The following is a 20,576-nucleotide window of genomic DNA, read 5'->3' on the forward strand; positions in this document are numbered from 1 at the left end:
TAGATTGATATTAACGGTAAAATACTGGATTATTTTCTAATCCACACTGTCAAAGCAACGCAGTTTAACCCAAAACACAAGCTGAGGCGCGCACCTTGCAGTCCGGGTCCGTACACCGCAGCATGCACATTACTGTCCGTGCACGGCAGTGTGCATGTCGTAGCAGGTGCACCGCGGCGCACACGCAGCAATCCATTGATCCTGGTTCATTTAGTAGTCTGATGGATAATTGCTGCTTGTGAAAACGATTGTTGCTGTGTATTCTTTATTTTCACATTTCCAACCCATGCAGTATAGTGTTAAATGTTCTGTAATTAAAATAAACATTGCCCTGATGTACACACAGCGTTGTTTAGGTTGTTTTAGTCAAAGAAGCTACGTAGGCAGTCTATTCCGTTATCAACTCCCGTTTTGAGTCACCAGATCCACCCCCCCTCTGCGCTCCGGGACGTCCCACTTTACAAATTAACGTAAGCACTGATGGGGGGGTCTGTTTCTGTTTTTACCACCAGCTTCACAACATCTCTTTCCTCACCAACCAACTCTTCCTCCTCCTCCTCCTCAATCAAATACCTACTAATAACAACCGGCTGCTGATGGGATAATATACTCCAATTAGGATTAATCTTCTTCTCTGGGTCATCCTGAATAGTGCATTTCTTTACATGCTCTTGAATAGCACTAGTGCTGCGGTGACATTTAAATGAAACTTTGCACAAAGTACAAACCAGTGTTTAAGTTTTCTGATCAAAGCAGAGTGTCTACAGGGGAACTTAAGTGGGTCGTGTTTCCCAATAGAGCGGTCACACAGGCGCTGCAATACAGCCTTGATTTAACTCAGCACTGAACTAAACCTTGGCAGTCTGCGTGCATCACAGCGACATTACAACTCATTTTATCAAACCCTAGACCTCAATCTCACTCTATTTGTGTTGCCATGACAGTAAAAGGTGTACCTTGGATTCAGTTTGTTAATGATGGTATAAGGTGTTTGTTTTATTATATTCCTATTCTATTCATAATCATGTAGTCGGACAGTAAGGTGGACTTTAGAGTAAAGTTAAAAAACTTTTTCTTCTTAGAACTGGCTCTTTTAATGGACATTTTCTTGTTAGGAGTTGTGGGGTGCAGGCAGGCAGGTAGGACCCAGATGCAGACGGTTTAGGGAAAAACTGCACTTTATTTCTGCCAAAAGGCTAAGGCAAGGAGCAAGGAGCAAGGGAATACAGGTGGCTACTGAGAAGACGCAGGACCAACAAACCAAAATGACAGCACGAGGAACAAAGGAAAGACAAGGGCTTAAGTAACAAACGCAACGAGGAACAGCTGATACACATTAGGGGAGGGAGCAGTAATCAACACAGGAGGGAAACACAGGGAAACACACCAAAACACGACACAACATGACAGTACCCCCCCCTTAAGGGACGACTCCTAGGCGACCCATGACAAGCAAAAAAAACAACGAGGAAAGTCAAACCCAAATCGGGTGGGTGGAGGGGAGCCAGGAGGAGGGAAGCAAAAAAAATAAATGGACTGGGGCAGAGTGGAGGGGTGTCAGGCAGGCGGCCAGAAAACTGCCCCAGGGCATGGCAGGGAGCCTCAGGCGGACGGCCTGGGGGGCAAGCAGAGGCAGAGTAAAGGCGGAACCCTTCAGGAGGCCGGCGGCAAGGACGATGAGGGCTCAGTCCCTCAGGAGGCCTGCAGCGGCAAAGAAACCCCTCTAAAGGCCGGCAGCGACGAAGGCGGAACCCTTCAGGAGGCCGGCGAAGGCGAGGTAGAGGGCGGGTTCCCTCAGGAAGAAGGCCAGGTAGAGGGCGGGTCCCCTCTGGAAGAAGGCCAGGTAGAGGGCGGGTCCCCTCTGGAAGAAGGCCAGGTAGAGGGCGTGTCCCCTCTGGAAGAAGGCCAGGTAGAGGGCGGACCCCCTCTGGAAGAAGGCTAGGTAGAGGGCGGGTCCCCTCTGGAAGAAGGCCAGGTAGAGGGCGGACCCCCTCTGGAAGAAGGCCAGGTAGAGGGCGGGTCCCCTCTGGAAGAAAGCCAGGTAGAGGGTGGGTCCCCTCTGGAAGAAGGCCAGGTAGAGGGCGGGTCCCCTCAGGAGGAAGGCCAGGTAGAGGGCGGGTACCCTCAGGAGGAAGGCCAGGTAGAGGGCGGGTCCCCTCTGGAGGAAGGCCAGGTAGAGGGCGGGTCCCCTCTGGAGGAAGGCCAGGTAGAGGGCGGGTCCCCTCTGGAGGAAGGCCAGGTAGAGGGCGGGTCCCCTCTGGAGGAAGGCCAGGTAGAGGGCGGGTCCCCTCTGGAGGAAGGCCAGGTAGAGGGCGGGTCCCCTCTGGAGGAAGGCCAGGTAGAGGGCGGACCCCCTCTGGAAGGCGGGACCCCTCAGGAAGGCAAGGTAGAGGGCTGGTCCCCTCTGGAAGGAGCGGGGGGCGGGCCCCCTCGGGCAGGAGCGGAGGGCGGACCTCCTCAGACAGGCGAAGAGGCTGGTCCTCCTCTGGAAGTCGAGGAGTGGGCTCAGGAACCGGACAGGGCTCGGGGGCCGGAGTCAGTGTGGGAGCTGGAGTGCCAGGAGGAACCGGGTGGTACCCCAAACTCACCACCCCCACTCTGATTGTCCGTAAGGGAGGAGGCTGGTAGCTGGGGACCGGGGGCAGAGGCTGGTAGCTGGGGACCGGGGGCAGTGGCTGGTAGCTGGGAACCGGGGGCAGAGGCTGGTAGCGGGGTACCGGGGGCAGAGGCTGGTAGCTGGGGACCGGGGGCAGAGGCTGGTAGCTGGGGACCGGAGGCAGAGGCTGAGAGCAGGAGCGTGGAGGCTTAGGCCGGTCACCAAAGTCCGGTGGCAGTGGCATGTAGCTCTCCGGCCAAAAGGTTGAGCAGCTCGACTGCCCACTCGGGTAAGGCGTCCTCCAACTCTGGCCTTGACGCAACAGCCCTGCAAGTACGCCCCAACACAGCCTCCTGCTCCTCCCTGCTGGGAATGTTCTCCAAGCCATCCATAGCTTGGATTATCGTCACCAACAAATCCTCCAACTCTGCATCTGGGTCCTACCTGCCTGCCTGCACCCCACAACTCCTAACTCCCACTGACAGGTGTCTGATGACACCTGTCAGTGTAACCACAAGATAAAAATATAGCTGTGAACAGCAATGTGGGGGTCAAACAGACTAGGACTCCATAAACTTATTTTGGTGCACAGACATAATTGGTTAGGTGGCTACATGATGACGGTCTCAGTAGTTTCACCTACAATGAAAGCTGTTGAAAAATGGTTATCACAATGAAAATACACTGAAGTTGCTTTCTAAGGGCCGGAATAGACTTGATGCTCACAACGCCCCCCCAAGGCGTTGATGATGCCCAATTATCATCGGGCATCACCAGGATAGGGTTATAAGCAGTGTGAAATGTTATTTACAATGGGTAACAATATGGGCATACTATTTACCTTGTGAAGTGCTAGGCATGGGCTGTGTTGCAGCATCACTTTTAAATCTCTGAAACATACAGTTGTCATGGTAAATCAACGGTCATCATGGCAAATCTTAGTGTTTTTATACAGGTATTTTAAGTAAATCAAGCACAATAATATATCATATAACACATATTGTCTGTGGAAGACAGAATTCTGAACACATGGAGGGCTTACAGTCAGAGTGAGTTGTACCTGTAAGTTTGTTTCCTTGAGAGATGAAGTAGTCTGACTCGGTCACACTCTCAGGCTGCACCTCCCTCTCAGTGTCTCTCTCTCCCTCACTCTCAACCTCTTACTCTCGTCCTGTTTTACCACATCACTGTCCCTTGTTTCCTTACTGGGCTTTTTGCTAAAGTATGAGGTAATTTTTCTTTTCATTCTGCCGGACAGGTGAAGAGAGCAGATATATATCAACCACATTATTGAATAGGGGTTTAGATCATGCCCACAGGCAGCTTGCAAGATAACATACATAATTTCATCTTGGAACAAAACACTGATGCTACTGCTGCTTGCCACTCAATTATACATTTTGTAACAAATAAACAAACAAACAGAAATCTTCATTCTATGATACAATTGTGAGGCAACAGTTATAATGAATCACTACATGGGTATTATTCTCAGAGCCTTATCTAGACACACAACATGGCGATTTTGAAACTAATAGTTTTCGCTTAGCATGCTAGCGCTAGTGAGCTTAATTTCATTGCTTATTTAAGCAAAATCTTTCAACACTGTTGTTTTCAAAATAATGAGCCTACACATAAAAAACGTACTTACCTCACATTCTGTGGCCCGAAACCTCCTCCACACGTGTTAGATAGCCTCTAGAGTTGCATCCATCCATGTGGGATCCCGCACACGCATTGGAAGCTCCTGTTTTGTGTTGCAGTAAAATGCGTCCTTAAGGGAACGACAACTATGCAAAAATGGCGTTCAGATTATTATTATTATTATTTTTTTGCCGCGGTCATAGGGGTGGCCAGCGGGGTGGCCGAAGTTTGACCAATGGTGGCCACGGCCACCCCTGGCCACCACGTGGCTCCGCCAATGCTCTTCAGGTCTATGTTCGCTTTCACTTACGCGTTAAGCAGAGAACCACTTTTCCCGCGCCCGCCGATTCTGTCACGCTGCGATAACGCTACTGCCTGTCGCATGTTTTGCCCTTTTAGGGAGCGTCAACAAAACACGGTCTCCAGTGAACCGTTTCAGTTAGGGGCCGTCAGGAATATATACTGGGAAATATATAGATATTATAGATATACACCATACACACTACATTATATATATTATTATAATATATACATTCATATATATTGACATATACATATATTAGCAGATATCGTGAAATAGCATGGGCTACACTTACATGGACTTCCTCCCGTTAACGAGGCAAGCCAGAGAATCGTTAACCAGCGGTGCTTGGGCTAAAGAGGGCTAGCAAACAGACATGTGGGGGGGGAGTTGGAACTGGAGCTAGAGCTAGAGCTGGCGCTAGGGCTAGCACAGGACAGGACAGGACAGGACAGGACAGGACAGGACAGGACAGGACAGGCAGGATCTGTGTGATCGCCTGGAAGCACGGAACGGCCTAAAGGAAAGCGATAGGTGGAAAGTGTTGGACTGTATCATAAAAGAGGTGGACGACCCTTTTCCCACCCTGGTTTGGTTTGCGAGGTGAATAAACCACTCTGCACTGGGACTGCTCTGTCGTGTCATTTTGTCTGTTCAACTTGGTAGCGTGGAAACCCCACACCCACAGGCCCGCTACAATATATACATGTGTGTTTAGTCCCTGCGTGTGTGTGTATATATGCATTTCTGTGTGTTTGTGTTCATATCTGCGTGCGTGTTTGTGTGTTCATATCTGCGTGTGTGTGTTCATATCTGCGAGAGAGAGAGAGAGAGAGAGAGAGAGAGAGAGAGAGAGAGAGAGAGAGAGAGAGAGAGAGAGAGAGAGAGAGAGAGAGAGAGAGAGAGAGAGAGAGAGAGAGAGAGAGAGAGAGAGAGAGAGAGAGAGACTATAACTTACACAGAGACGCTGAGGAGCCGACCACCAGCAGCGACTCTGAGCCAGGGCCCCCCCAGGACCCACTGAGGGACCTGATGACCTGGGGGGGCAGTAGGACCCCCCCCGCAGAGAGGACCCATCCCCAGACACCCGGGAGGAGGTTCTGTGTGTGTCTATAACTTACACAGAGACACTGACGCTGAGCCTGGCCCCATACCCCCACCCCAGGGAGGAGGTCCTCCTGGGTGAAGGAGGACCAGGACCAGAAGGTGTGGAGGTGTGTCAGTGTGTCTGAGGACCCTCCTCCACCTGGGGACACTCTGTAGAAGGACAGAGAGCCAGCAGGCCGGTCCAGATACACTCCTACTCTGGTGGAGCCAGCGGGGGGGAGAGGGGGGGCTAATGCTCTACCGTCGTACCAGGCAGAGTAACCTGCATCATTACAATGAAGACCCCAGGACTTGTTGTTTTCTCCAAGCCTGCTGACAAGAACCCCTCCTCTCCTTGTGATTCCTCTGTGTGTCACTCCTATAATAACCCATCCTTCCCTCTCTACCTCCCAGTAACCGCGGCCAGTCAGAGCCTCTCTACCCAACACCTGGGGCTGGGAGTCAAATCTCTCTGGGTGATCCGGATACGGCTGGTCCGCTCCAACCAACGTCACCTTCCTGTTGTCCTCAGACAGAGAGAGGTCTCTCTGGGCCGTGTTGGGGTCCAGTGTGAGTTCACAGGCATCTGAAGTTAGGATTTCGCCAATCCTAACCTCCCTTACGTTCTCCACACAGACGCCTGTGGAGAAGGGCTTGGTGCAGCCATTTACCAAGAGCCTGAAGGGACACTTAGGGCCATAGCATATGCTAGCCGAGGGCTATCGAAAAGTGAACGCAACTACCCGACGCACCAGATTGAATACTTAGCACTGAAGTGGGCTGTGTGTGAGAAGTTCCATGATTATCTGTATGGTACAGAATTCACAGTCCTTACTGACAACAATCCTCTCACCTATGTGTTGCCCTCTGCAAAACTCGATGCAGCAGGTCACCGCTGGTTAGCAGCTCTGTCAACGTACCGTTTTGAAGTAAAGTATCGGCCTGGTAATACAAATCAAGATGCAGATGGGCTGTCAAGGCGCCCCCAGGAACCCTCACAAGAAGACGATGCTTTCCTCCAGGAAAAAGAGAGGATTTGTGCAGGACGGGAATCACAAAGTACTCTCAGAGGACACCTTCACTGCCCTCTGCCAAAGACACTCAGTGAGACTGGAGCCCTGTGAATACCCCCCGGAACCCCCCGCCTTAGCAGAGTCCCTAGCGGTGGACCCCTCCGCCATTCCCCTGAGTTACACCTGCCTTGCACAAAAAACTGTTTCAGGGATGACTCAAGAGGATTGGCACAATTCACAGAGGGCAGACCTGTCCATAAGGCGGGTCATCCAACTCATTGAGAGAGACACTAAGCCCTCGTTCGGAGAGACTAAGTTAGAGCTACCGGAGGTGAGGCTCTTCCTCAGAGAGTGGAATCGACTTGAACTCAAAGACGGAGTGCTGTTCAGGAGGTATGTTGACAGAGGAACAGAAGGCTATCAGTTAGTCTTGCCCAAGAAATACAGAGCCAAAGCACTAGAAGGTGTTCATGATGAAGTGGGGCACCTCAGATTTGAGCGCGCCCTTCACCTGGCCCGCGCCCGATTCTACTGGCCAAAGATGGCTCAAGCAGTCGATGTGAAGTGTCACACATGTAAGAAGTGTTTCAGAAGAAACACAAACCCTGAGAGGGCTGCCCCAATGATGAACATCAGTACAAGTTACCCCCTTGAATTAGTCTGCATGGACTATTTGTCTGTCGAACCAGACAACAAAGATACAAGAAATGTATTGGTGATTACAGACCATTTGACTAAGTTTGCTGTGGCAATTCCCACAAAAGACCAAAGAGCAAGAACTGTAGCTAAAGCAATCTGGGAGAACTTCATCGTTCACTACGGGTTCCCGGCCCGCCTTCATAGCGAACAGGGAAGGGATTTTGAAAGTCACACCATCAAAGAGCTGTGTTCCCTGATAGGAGCGGAAAAGGTGAGGACTACCCCCTATCATCCTCGCGGGAACCCAGTCGAAAGATTCAACAGAACCCTGCTCGGCATGCTTGGAACGCTGGAGGACAAAGACAAGTACCACTGGAGAGACTTTGTGAAGCCACTTGTGCACGCATATAATTGCACAAGGAACAACACCACCGGCTACTTGCCTTATGAGCTGATGTTTGGCAGATAACCGACCCTTCCCATCGACCTCGTTCTGGGATTCCAGCCACAGGGGAATAATGCCAGGACTCACTCTGAGTATGTAAAGAGCCTTCGAGAACGGCTGAGGGAAAGCTATGCTCTAGCTGCAGAGAGTGCACGGAAGATGGGAGAGAAGAACAAGACAAGGTTCAATGCCAAGGTCAGAGCAGCAGAACTGATCGCAGGTGACAGAGTCTTGGTGCGAAATGTCAACATCAGAGGGAAACACAAGCTTGCGGACAGATGGGAGAGAGGGACCTATACAGTCGAAAAGAGGATGGGAGATGGACCGGTTCATGTCGTCAAGCCGGAAAAGGGTGGCGGCCCCCTACGCACCCTCCACAGGGACCTCCTCTTGCCATGTGGGTTCCTACCTGTCACCGATGGGAAGGAAGCTGAGCAAAAAGGCCCCTCTAAGGTGATGAAGTTGAGATCCGGAGAGCGGCCAACGATGGATGCAAGGGACAACATGCTGAGCCATGAAGAGGATGTTGACGTCTGCAGCAGTAGTGATGAGGAGGAGCTTGTGGTGGTGCACAGGCCCAAAGTGACTGAAATGGGACCCTTCATCAAGTCCCTACTGCTGAGAGCTTAGAAGCTGCCATTGGAAATATTCGCCATGCCCTGGACCACTCACTCCAGGGAGAGCTTCAGGAACATGCAGTGGAGCCTCTTCATGATAACCTTGAGCCTGTGGATACAGATCAACGACATGAATGTGATAACAGATCAGATCTCACGGCTGTGGAGGAAGAAGTAGCAGCCGCCATCAATCCTCTGCTTCAAGCTGAACAGTCAGAAAACATAGGAACACAAGCTCAAATCAGGAGATCAAGCAGACCAAGACAACAGCCTGATAGACTGCACTATGACACCCTTGGGAGACCCTTGATCCTGGCCTTCTGTCAGAGTCTGGAAGGCCTCCTCCAGGGTCCTGCCAGGTGGCAGGCGCATGAAGGGACTAATGCGTTCTATGGGGGGAGTATGTAGCCCATGCTATTTCACGATATCTGCTAATATATGTATATGTCAATATATATGAATGTATATATTATAATAATATATATAATGTAGTGTGTATGGGGTATATCTATAAAATCTATATATTTCCCAGTATATATTCCTGACGGCCCCTAACTGAAACGGTTCACTGGAGACTGTGTTTTGTTGACGCTCCCTAAAAGGGCAAAACATGCGACAGGCAGTAGCGTCATCGCAGCGCGACAGAATCGGTGGGCGCGGGAAATGTGGTTCTCTGCTTGACGCGTAAGTGAGAGCGACCATAGACTTGAAGAGCGAACAATTCCCAAGTAGGTCTATCTGCAGCCGGAGCCACTTGCCAAACACGCCCATTGCTCTGCCAGACACGCCCATTACTTTGCTAAACACGCCCATTGCTCTGCCAGAAACGCCCGTTGCTCTGCCAAACAGGTCAAGTCTATTTTCGGAAATGTAGGGGGATATATGAGTGGCCCCACGTCGAATGGCATGACCCAAGATACGTCAGACAGAGAAAGCGCGCAAATTCGAGCAAAATATGTTTGACAGTGTAAGGATTTACATGGTTGCTTGGGTTATAGACTTCAAGACCCCCCCCCCCCCCTCTTTCTCCTTTAAGTTTGGCGCCGAACAACTTGGCCCATACCAAGTGTGACGGGATATTGTTGGTCAATGAAATGATTGAATAAATGTTCAACATGCATGCATGTAGCCTACTACTTTGACTTTCTAATGTTCTGGCGAAATTACCCAGTTTAAGTGTAAATATTAAGCATATATAAAGCACATACGTGCCTATTTTTTCATAAATATCCTTAATACATAAAGCGGTGCAGTAAGAATTAAATGACGTCTTCCAAGTAGCTCTAAGCACTGCTTATTAATATTAGACCAAACAAGACTCGTAATGGTAGGTAAAACAATACTTTATTAAAGCATGCAATTGTGTTGTAGAACAAAATAAAAATAAAACGTATGAAGTGCTTGCATGATATTGAAGCCTACAGCGATCATTAGTTAACGTGTGTGGCGGACAGTACCACCTTGTCATTTGTTTACCCAGGTGCCATAGCAACACCATTGCTACCTTTCATTGGCTGAATCTTTGAGAACGTTGTAGACTCAATCAATATAAGGTCGTGGGGAGACGAAGCTCTGTTCGTTTGTATATTTTATTTACGTGACCATATTTTTGTTTAATGTTAAAAAAAAAGATTCAAAGAACCAGTTCTCTTGTTTTGGGGAACCAGTTCTTGTCGTTCACCTTCGGGATTCGTTCGTTCTGAACTAATCGGTCGCGAGATTCGCGACCGACTCATCCTTAATGGCCACCATAATAATAATAATGATAATAAATGAAATTTATATAGCGCTTAATATGGTACTCTAAGACGCTTTACATATTGGCCTATCAAAACTATGTAAAACAGACTAGGAATAAAAACAGAGGTTAAACATGAAGAATAAGGTGGGAGTTAGGTGGGGAAGGCTAGTGTGAAAAGGTATGTTTTGAGGGCAGATTTGAAAGAAGAGAGGGTTGGAGAGACTTTGATGTGGGAGGGGAGTGAATTCCAAAGGGTGGGGGCAGCAACTGAGAAGGCCCGATCACCCCAAGTCCGTCGCTCAGTCCGTGGAACTTGTAGCAGGTTGGCAGAATTGGACCTGAGGAATCGGGAGGGGGCGTGGTGATGGAGGAGGTCGGCAAGGTAGGGGGGGGCTAGGCTGTTGAGGGCCTTGTAGGTGATGAGTACGATTTTGTAGTTGATTCTGTGTTTAATTGGAAGCCAATGGAGTTCACGGAGGACAGGTGTGATGTGTTCTCTGGAGCGGGTACCAGTGAGGAGGCGTGCAGCTGAGTTCTGGACATATTGAAGTTTTTTGAGGACTTTGTTGGTGGTGCCGTAGAGAAGACCATTGCAGTAGTCAAGCCTGGATGAAATGAAAGCATGGATGAGTGTCGCAGCAGCGGTAGTTGACAGGTTGGGGCGGAGGCGGGCGATGTTTCGGAGGTGGAAAAAGGCAGTTTTGGTAATATGGTTAACATGGGGGAGGAAGGAGAGAGTGGGGTCCAGGATAACTCCAAGGTTATGGATTTTGGTGGAGGGGGTGATGGTGGAGCCATCAATGTTAAGGGTGAAGTTCAGAGTGGAGTGAGTGAGGGTGTCAGGACCAATGATGAGGATTTCGGATTTGTTGGAGTTGAGTTTGAGAAAGCTGTTTTGCATCCAGGTCTTGATGTCAGTCAAACAGTTGGAGAGGGTTGAGAGGGTGGAAGGACTGATGGTTTTGGAGGGGAGATGAAGCTGTGTGTCATCGGCGTAACAATGAAACCGGAGTCCATGGTGACGAAGGATCTGACCAAGAGGAAGCATGTACAGAATGAAGAGGAGTGGACCAAGCACAGAACCCTGGGGGACACCGTGGATGAGAGGAGTAGTGGCTGATTGACAGTTGTTGATGGCGATGAATTGATGTCTGTCGGAGAGATAGGATCCAAGCCAGGAGAGGGCGGTGCCAGTGATGCCAAGGGTGGATTGGAGACGGGAGAGGAGAATGGAGTGATTGATCGTGTCAAAGGCAGCACTGAGGTCAAGGAGGATGAGGATATTTAGGGAGCCAGTGTCAGAGGATAGCAGAAGGTCATTGGTCACTTTGAGGAGGGCAGTTTCTGTACTGTGTTTGGAGCGGAAACCGGATTGGAAGAGTTCAAAGAGGTCGTTGGTGTCAAGGTAGGTGATGAGTGGTTTGGCAACAACACGTTCCAGGATTTTAGACAGAAAAGGTAGATTGGAGATGGGGCGGTAGTTGTTAGGGGAATCAGGATCCAGGCCGGGTTTCTTTAGTACTGGGGTGACTGATGCAAGCTTTAGGGAGGAGGGGACATGGCCGGAGGATAGAGAGGAGTTTACAGTGTTAGTGATGAGGGTGGAGAGAATGGGGAGACAGGCCTTTAGAAGTGTGGTGGGGAGCGGGTCCAGGTTGCAGGTTGTTGATTTCATGGTTGAGACTATGGAGGAAAGATCAGAGGAGGTGATGGTAGCAAATGAAGAGAAGGATTGACCGGTGGTTAGGGGGGGATCCGGTTTGGGACGTAGGGCGGGGTCGATGGTCAACTGGCTGTGGATTGTGCTGATTTTATCATTGAAGAAGGATAGGAAGTTATTGCATTTTTCAACTGAGAAGGAGTGAGAGATGGTGTCCAATGGCTTGAGGAGTGAGTTAATGGTGTTGAAGAGGGTCCTTGGATTGCTGCTGCCAGACTGGATGATTCCTGAGTAGTAGGAGGAGCGGGCTGAGTTCAGGGTGTCGTTATATAGCTGGAGGTGTTGTTTGTACATTTCCTGGTGGACGGTAAGACCTGTTTTGTGGGAAAGCCGTTCCAGTTGGCGTCGTTTGGATTTGAGATGGCGGAGTTCGTCAGTGTACCATGGGGCAGAGTGGGAGAATGAGACCAATTTAGACTGAACAGGGGCAAGCTGTTCAAGGCAGGATGAGAGGGATGAGTTATAGCAGTTAACCAGGTAGTCGGGGGAGTTGTTGTGGGTGATGGTGAGTTTAGCGATGGACTCAAAGAGACATGTGGAAAGAGAGGATGGGTTAATGGATTTGAGGTTGCGGAAAGTGATGGTGCGTTTTTGCTTCTCATGGGGGGAGGGAGTGTGAGTTTGAAAAGTAATGGCCAGATGGTCGGAGATGTGGAGGTTGTTACTGGCCAGGTGACTGATTGTGATGCCAGTGGAACAGACCAGATCCAGGGTGTGGCCTTTGTTATGAGTTGGAAAATCGATGTGTTGGGTGATGTTGAAGAATGAAAAGATTTCCAGAAGTTCGATTGCGGGTTTGCAGACAGAGGAGTCCACATGAATGTTGAAATCGCCCAGGAGGAGAACGGATGGAGATATAGCACAGAGCTGGGTAAGGAATGCCGAAAGATCAGAGGGAAAGGCAGGGTCGGGCTTAGGGGGACGGTAAATGACTGCAATGACCAGGGGCTTGGGACCAGACAGTTTAAAAGAAAGGGATTCAAATGAGGAAGGGGTTGGGATGGATGTTGCACTGGTTTTAATGTCATGGCGATGGATGATGGCAATTCCACCACCAGAATGACCATCCAGACGAGGTTTGTCAATGTAAGAGTATCCAGGGGGCGTGGCTTGATTGAGTGAAAAATAGTCCAGGGTTTTTGCCAGGTTTCAGTGAGACAGAGAAAATCCAGTGCTGAATCAGAAATAAATTCACTGAGGAGAAGTCCTTTCTTATTAAGTGAACGGGTGTTTAGAAGTGCAAATGTCAGAAGAGATGAGTTTTTGTTGGTGACAGGTTGAGGAGCTCTGGGTAGCGGAGTGAGATAAACAGTGCGCACGGTGCGGTTGTAATGTTGATGACGTCGCGTCTTTGGCGGGTGCCGATTGGCCCACAGTGAGGAAATGGAATTTTCTGTGCCGGAGTAAACAAACGTCCTCCGGCTGCCTCTGTGGACATATCGTGGCCGACGAAGGAGTCCGAGTTCTTTGATTGTGCTGGATATAATGTGTCCGGGAGGAGTGCATGGTGAAGAGCGTAATTGGAGGAGCTCGGAGATGGAATACCAGTGTTTAAGCAGGGGACGATGACGGAGGGCAGGGTTGTAGCAGCCAGCTAGCATGTAGTCACCCCGCAATGGCTCACCCGGCAGCCAGCTAATCAATAGCCCAGCGCTGAAGGCAGGTCCCGGACAGCTGACAGCAGTGGCACGGACAGGTAGCGTCCAGCTGGCCACCAGCTGGCTAGCTAGGGACCAGTTTCCAGGGGTAGAAGGGGAAAATTGTAGTCCGATAGAGCGGCGTTAGACTCGCCAACGTCCCCGTTACTAGTGCTGGCTCAATTAAGGTGAAGCCACTGAGCCAGCACAGCGGAGGCAGAGGAGTGGAGCAAGCCGGTTGTAGCTATGCTGGAGACGGGGAAGCCAGATGGACGGCGCCGGGGGTTAGCAGCAATCTAGCCGGCCAGCAGGTGTCATCCACCAACAGCTGCACGACTCCACGCACAAAACACAAAACAAAACACGCAGACGTTTAACGTTCAGGAATAAATAAATAAATAAAGAAAACTGACGCACTTACTTACCGAGGTCCAGAAGGGTTTCAGACAGAAGGTGTTGAAAGAAAGCAAAAGAAAACTGATAAAAAGTTAAAAGACTAGTAAGAAAAAGAAAAAGAAAATCGCAAAAAAACAATGTTCAGAATGACGTTCCGGTGAGCAGCAGCAGCAGCGTTCAAAAGGCAACAGCGTCCACCAACTGTACGACTCCACGTATACAACACGTAAAAAAGAAAAGAAAACTGGCGCACTTACAATAGCGAAAAGTGACTATATATAACTAGTAAACTTAGCTAAACTACTAAAAACCAAAAAAACAACAAAATGCTCAATGCAATCGTGAGAAATATTGAAAATACTGAATAGAAACAAGCCATACAGAGCGGCGTTAGACTCGCCAGCGTCCCCGTTACTAGGTCACCATAGAACGAGCAATGGCCGTGTTTGGCAATGGGCGTGTCTGGCAGAGCAATGGGCGTGTCTGGCAGAGCAATGGGCGTGTTTGGCAAGTGGCTCCGGCTGCAGATAGACCCTACTCACAATTCCTAGCACGCGTACTACTTGCAAGTACGATGACTTGCAAGTACGATGACTTGCAAGTACGATGACTTGCAAGTACGTACTTGGCAAGTCCGTACTTCAAGCAGAGACTTGCGAGCACGCGAGTACGTACCTGCAATTGGAACAGCAGCGGACTCGATGACGTCACCACCTCTGCTCGTCCGTTAACTGTGCAACAGCCTCATTTAGGCATATACTACTGAACAATATAAACAAATGATATAAAACAAAATCCCAACCTCTTTCATTTTCAAATAGTATGTAAATATTCTGAATAAATAAAAATTGAAAAGATATGCGTGTCCTGTCATGTGTATAAGCTATACACACACGACTTTATGTATATATATTTATATATTATCTTGTATCATTATTATTATTATATTATATACTATAAAAATATATATATAAGTTAAGAGTAACTTAAGCTACAGTTGTGCGTCTTCTCCATATTGTCCGCCATCGTACTGCTGCGAGTGCGAAATGCATCCTGGGATTTATAGCGGTTGCAAGTACACACGAGCCACCTCCGATGCATGCTCGGTGAAACGACGAGATCGAGCACGCATCAAGAACACTTCCGGGTTTTACGACAGTACTCGCTTGATGCGTACTTCGAATTGGAACAGTGCTCGGGCAACGACTGATGACGTTTCACGAGTCCACGAGCACGCACAAGTACGCGAATTGAGAAACGGCTATAGATTTGAAGAGCGAACATAGACTTGAAGAGTGAACACTGGAAAGAAGACCACTCACTACCTGCATGAGAGAGTAAGAGTCCTGACTGGTTGTTGTACACCCCGTTCTGAGAGAGACCGGATCCACGCTGAAGCAGCCTGTCATCGACTGGCCCCTGCTCAAGAAGGTTCGGCCGTAGCGGTAGTGGTAGGAACAGAACGCCCCCTTTCATTGAATTGAGTGCACTCAAAGGCCGTTTCTCAATTCGCGTACTTGTGCGTGCTTGTGTGCTCGTGGACTCGTGAAACGTCATCAGTCGTTGCCCGAGCACTGTTCCAATTCGAAGCACGCATCAAGCGAGTACTGTCGTAAAACCCGGAAGTGTTCTTGATGCGTGCTCGATCTCGCCGTTTCACCGAGCATGCATTGGAGGTGGCTCGTGTGTACTTGCAACCGCTATAAATCCCAGGATGCATTTCGCACTCGCAGCAGTACGATGGCGGACAATATGGAGAAGACGCACAACTGTAGCTTAAGTTACTCTGAACTTATATATATATTTATATAATATATAATATAATAATAATAATAATAATAATAATATAAGATAATATATAAATATATATATATAAAGTCGTGTGTGTATAGCTCATACACATGACAGGACACGCATATCTTTTCAATTTTTATTCATTCAGAATATTTACACACTATTTGAAAATGAAAGAGGCTGGGATTTTGTTTTATATCATTTGTTCATATTGTTCAGTAGTATATGCCTAAATGAGGCCGTAGCACAGTTAACGGACGAGCAGAGGTGGTGACGTCATCGAGTCCGCTGCTGTTCCAATTGCAGGTACGTACTCGCGTGCTCGCAAGTCTGTGCTTGATGTACGGACTTGCCAAGTACGTGCTTGCAAGTCATCGAGTCCGTAGTACGCGTGCTAGGAATTGAGAAACGGCTAAAGACTTGCTGGGTACCCATTTTATTTAGTTTGTTATTTTTCTTGGGGACCTCTTTTGGGTTCAGTGTTTTGAGTTCAGTGTTTTAGGTTCAGTGTTGTTATTATTATTGTGTGAATAATCTTTGATTGATTCTGATTGATCGTTAGATAAAAGGTCAAACGTGCCTCACTGTGTCTGTGTGTTATTCCTTTTATCAGAGTTCTTTAACAAGCCAGTCTCCTTATAACCTGGAATTGATGCACCACTGCATTGTGTTATATTACCTTTAACAATACAGTTGGTTAAATAAGGCTTTGGGGTGGAGCCAGCAGGTTGCCAGACCTACCACTCCCCTCACTCCTCCCTGGCGTCTGCCACAATATAAACGCACGCGCACACACACACACGCACACGCACACGCACACCGCACACACACACAGAGACTACACAAACATGTATATATCAACACACACACATTGTGTTTTACTGATTTAAATTGTACTGTCATGTACTCAACTATAATCCAAGTGCTACACGTCTGAAAGTTGATCATGATAAAAGAGAAGAGACTTTGAAGATCTTCCGTAACGTTAACTAAGCAGGTTTTACAAAGACTATATTTCTAATGTCAAATTATTAATATTTTTTATTAATAATTGATGTTTAATCTTAACATGTTCATACTACAATATTGTGTATATTTTCATTTCCAAGTAGATTGGCGAACACAGAGCTTGCATGTTGTTGACGGATGTCACAATCTCTGCGTTTGTCAATATACTTATCGAGTCTTAAAAACAAGATGGCGTCGACGGGTGAACTACTGCTGGTAATATGTGTATCTGTACACTTACAAAGCCATGTTAAGACCCTTACATTTGGAGGGCGCATATGAGCTCATCTAATGTTCAATCCTCACCATAAGAGCCCCGAGGTGAGGCTGCTATGGCTGGGGAGAGATAGATGCATGGGAGGGTAGGGTTAGGTGTTGTGGGAGCTGGGCCCTGGCCCACAAGGGTCCGGGTCTGGGTCTGGTGGGGCCGGGTCCTGGTCCGGGAGAGCTAGGTCCTTGTCTGGGGGGGCCAGGTGCTTGTCTGGGGGTAGTACAGGGGCGGCAGTAGCTCAGGAGGTAGAGCGGGTTGGCTGGTAACCTGAAGGTTGTTGGTTCGATCCCCGGCTCCTCCTAGCTGAGTGTCGAGGTGTCCTTGAGCAAGGCACCTAACCCTGCGACGAGCTGGCTGTCGCCTTGCATGGTTGACTCCGCCGTCGGTGTGTGAATGTGTGCGTGAATGGTGAATGTGAGGCAATATTGTAAAGCGCTTTGAGTGGCCAATGGTTAGAAAAGCGCTATATAAATGCAGTCCATTTACATTTAGTACGGGACCTGGTGTGGGGTGGGTCCCATCATAACCTGAATGGTATGAAACAAACAGAGACGAGGAGAAAGAAAAAGCTAAAACAATAAAAGTCTTGTGGTGGACCCCCCAGGGGAGAGGGACCAGGTCCTGTGTCAGGCCGAGAGAGTCCAGTTCCCCACCCAGCTATCCACTCCACTCCTCAACCAGGGAGCGAAGCTGCCCACACAGAGCTCCACACATCCACACACACCTCGCCGCCAGTGTCCCTGGGTCCTGACGTCCATCAGAGTACCAACGAGCCCTTCAGCGCCACCAGGAGAGCGAGCCCTGCGCTCGGAGCAGAGCAGAGCGACGACGGTGGGATCTGAACCCCGGGATCTCACTCCTGTTTGGGCTTCTGGGTTTCATGGCGTAGCGAACGCGGCCTGGGTCTCTGAGCCCTCCCCCCCTCATTCAACAGGTCCTCCATGGAGGGCGTAACTACGTGTAGCTTGAATCAGAGTACCTCAACATACTTCTAGTTTGGTTGCCCTGACAGCGGGGAGCTGGGGGGGGTCACACTGATGGCTCCACTGTCTCCCAGAGGTCACACTGTGGGGGGGGGGGGGGGGTCACACTGTGATGGCTCCACTGTCTCCCAGAGGTCCTGGGTAGAGTCTGGGGGTTCTGTTGGGCCCGATGCTTTCTTATGATCAACATGTAAGAAGGATCACCAGAACCGCCTTCTCTCATCTGAGAGACATTGCTCGAGTCAGACCAAAGTCAACCGCAGCGGAAGCAGAGACGCTCTCCCACGCGTGATAGGCTGATCTCTGGTTTAATCAACTCACCACGAAAAGCCCCCAGCTTGTGCAGAACGCCGCTGCTCGACTCCCAACTTGTGTGTGTGGGTGTGGGTGTGTGTGTGTTTGTGAGTGCTAGTGTGTGTCTGTGTGTGTGCATGTCCCCGCGTGTTTGCATTTATGTGTGCATCAGTGTGTTTACGTACATGCATGTGTGCGTGTCTGAGGTCTCAAACCTTCACTTTACATAAAATCGCGTGATGCCAGATGAGTTATATCGCTTCCTCCCTGAGACGTTCAAACAACTTCCTCATCTGAACTTCATTCTTCCTCAGTGAGCGGCCATGAAGACCAATCTTTCTCTAGATCCACTCTAATCCCTTTCACCTGATTGACTTGTTTTGGGAACACTTCAACCTCCGTTTCTTCCCTTACATTTGTATTTTTATTACTTTATACCGTATGGACACATTTTAATCCCAGAATAGATAAGGTAGGCCGACAGTTTACTACCGTTTATATTGTCTTTTGGTTACTGGTATATAATAATGAACAACCAGTTTACTACCGTTTATGGTCTTTAGGTTACTGGTATATAATAATGAACAACCAGTTTACTACCGTTTATTGTTTTTAGGTTACTGGTATATAATAATGAACAACCAGTTTAGTACCATTTATATTGTCCTTAGGTTACTGGTATATAATAATGAGTTTACTGTAGATAATACAACGCTAGTTCATGTCTTACTGCTTTCCTATCCCGTGTGGTAAATTGAACACTGCATTCAATATTCAAGTGATTAGTTTGTCTTGATGCTACTCCAAATTAAAAGAACGAAGTGACAGAAGTCCTTTGAATGTGCTGATATTTATCGCAAGTTAAATATTTGTGTGTAGTTTATAGATCCTCCTAGTAGCATGTTGCTGGACTGCACCACTTTCACAGGGGGGTTCCTTTGGGTCTAGACTCGACTCCTATGGCTAAAACCACAGCTGGGGCCATAGAGGGAGAGAAGAGACTTGTTTGTCATAAGAGGGTACCCTATCGACGTGTTGAGCTTCACCAGTTGATTTATATGTGGGTCAGTAAGGTGACAGAATTCAGACTTTGTTCCAGTAGAGAAATTATTCAAACGTTCATTTTCAAGGCTATTGTATACATTTTTTTGTGTTGTAGTTTAAGCACAGTTACAACCACAGAGACGAGGTTGTGTAGCTCAGTGACGAGGCTGTGTACCTCAGAGACGAGGTTGTGTACCTCAGAGACAACCTTGTGTACCTCTCAGAGACGACGTTGTGTACCTTAGAGACGAGGTTGTGTATCTCAGAGACGAGGTTGTGTACCTCTCATAGACAAAGTTGTGTACCTCTCAGATACGAGGTAGTGTACCTCTCAGGGACGAGGTTGTGTTTCTCAGAGACGAGGCTGTGTACCTCAGAGACGAGGTTGTGTACCTCTCAGATACGAGGTTGTGAACCTCTCAGAGACGACGTTGTGTACCTCAGAGACTAGATTGTGTATCTCAGAGACGAGGTTGTGTACCTCTCATAGACGAGGTTGTGTACCTCAGAGACGAGGTTGTGTATCTAAGAGACGAGGTTGTGTACCTCTCAGAGACAACTTTGTGTACCTCAGAGACGACGTTGTGTATCTCAGAGACGAGGTTGTGTACCTCTCATAGACGAGGTTGTGTACCTCTCAGATACGAGGTAGTGTACCTCTCAGGGACGAGGTTGTGTTTCTCAGAGATGAGGTTGTGTACCTCTCAGAGGTTGTGTACCTCTCATAGACGAGGTTGTGTATCTCAGAGGCGAGGTAGTGTACCTCTCAGAGATGAGGTTGTGTACCCCTAGTCCAGTGAACTGCACCACACTGTTCGAGGCTACACCTACATCCCCGTCCAGTGAACTGGCTACCTCATCGTCCTCCGCAGTAAGGACCCTGGCCTCTACTCGATCTTTCTCGAATTCCACTTTTGAAACCTTTTCTCTGACTGACTTGTTTTAGAAACCCTTCAATCTCCGTTCCTTCACTTGCATTTATAATTTCATAACTTTATACCGTTTGGGGCGGAACGCATTTGAATCACTTAATAGAAAAAAAAAAAATACATTTTATAATTATTGCAGTACGAGTGATTAAATACAGAAGCAATGTTTTTTATACCAAGTACAAGACATTTATAACTTCATAAAATAACATTGATTTCAAGCTAAATCTTTGTTTTGCAATGAATGTCAATGTTATGTGAATTAATTAAATGAAATATAAGAAAATAAATTAGAAATATAAAGTGCAGCTCGTTCCGTTGATATTGGGACGCGGAGGAATGAGGTTGTAGTTTAGGTTCAGCTCTGGTCTCTAGTAGTAGAGCTGGCCCATGTGAGGTCATGATAACAGCTGACTGA

At 48.3% G+C, this 20,576-nt stretch overlaps 1 protein-coding gene across 3 annotated transcripts in view; it reads left to right on the top strand.

Moving 5' to 3' along the window:
• The first annotated feature begins 18,361 nt into the window (after window positions 1-18,361).
• The window catches only part of LOC130386386 (NLR family CARD domain-containing protein 3-like), a 36,358-nt gene continuing 34,143 nt past the window's right edge, over window positions 18,362-20,576 (top strand). For 2 of the 3 annotated variants that reach the window (XM_056595276.1, XM_056595277.1), the window contains exon 1: window positions 18,363-18,657. The gene's annotated coding sequence lies outside the window, so the exon portion shown is untranslated. Of the gene's footprint in view, window positions 18,658-20,576 lie in introns of all 3 variants that reach the window. The other variant, XM_056595278.1, reaches the window with a different exon arrangement.

Source organism: Gadus chalcogrammus, chromosome 7 (assembly GCF_026213295.1).
Source record: "Gadus chalcogrammus isolate NIFS_2021 chromosome 7, NIFS_Gcha_1.0, whole genome shotgun sequence".
NCBI classification, from domain to species: domain Eukaryota; kingdom Metazoa; phylum Chordata; class Actinopteri; order Gadiformes; family Gadidae; genus Gadus; species Gadus chalcogrammus.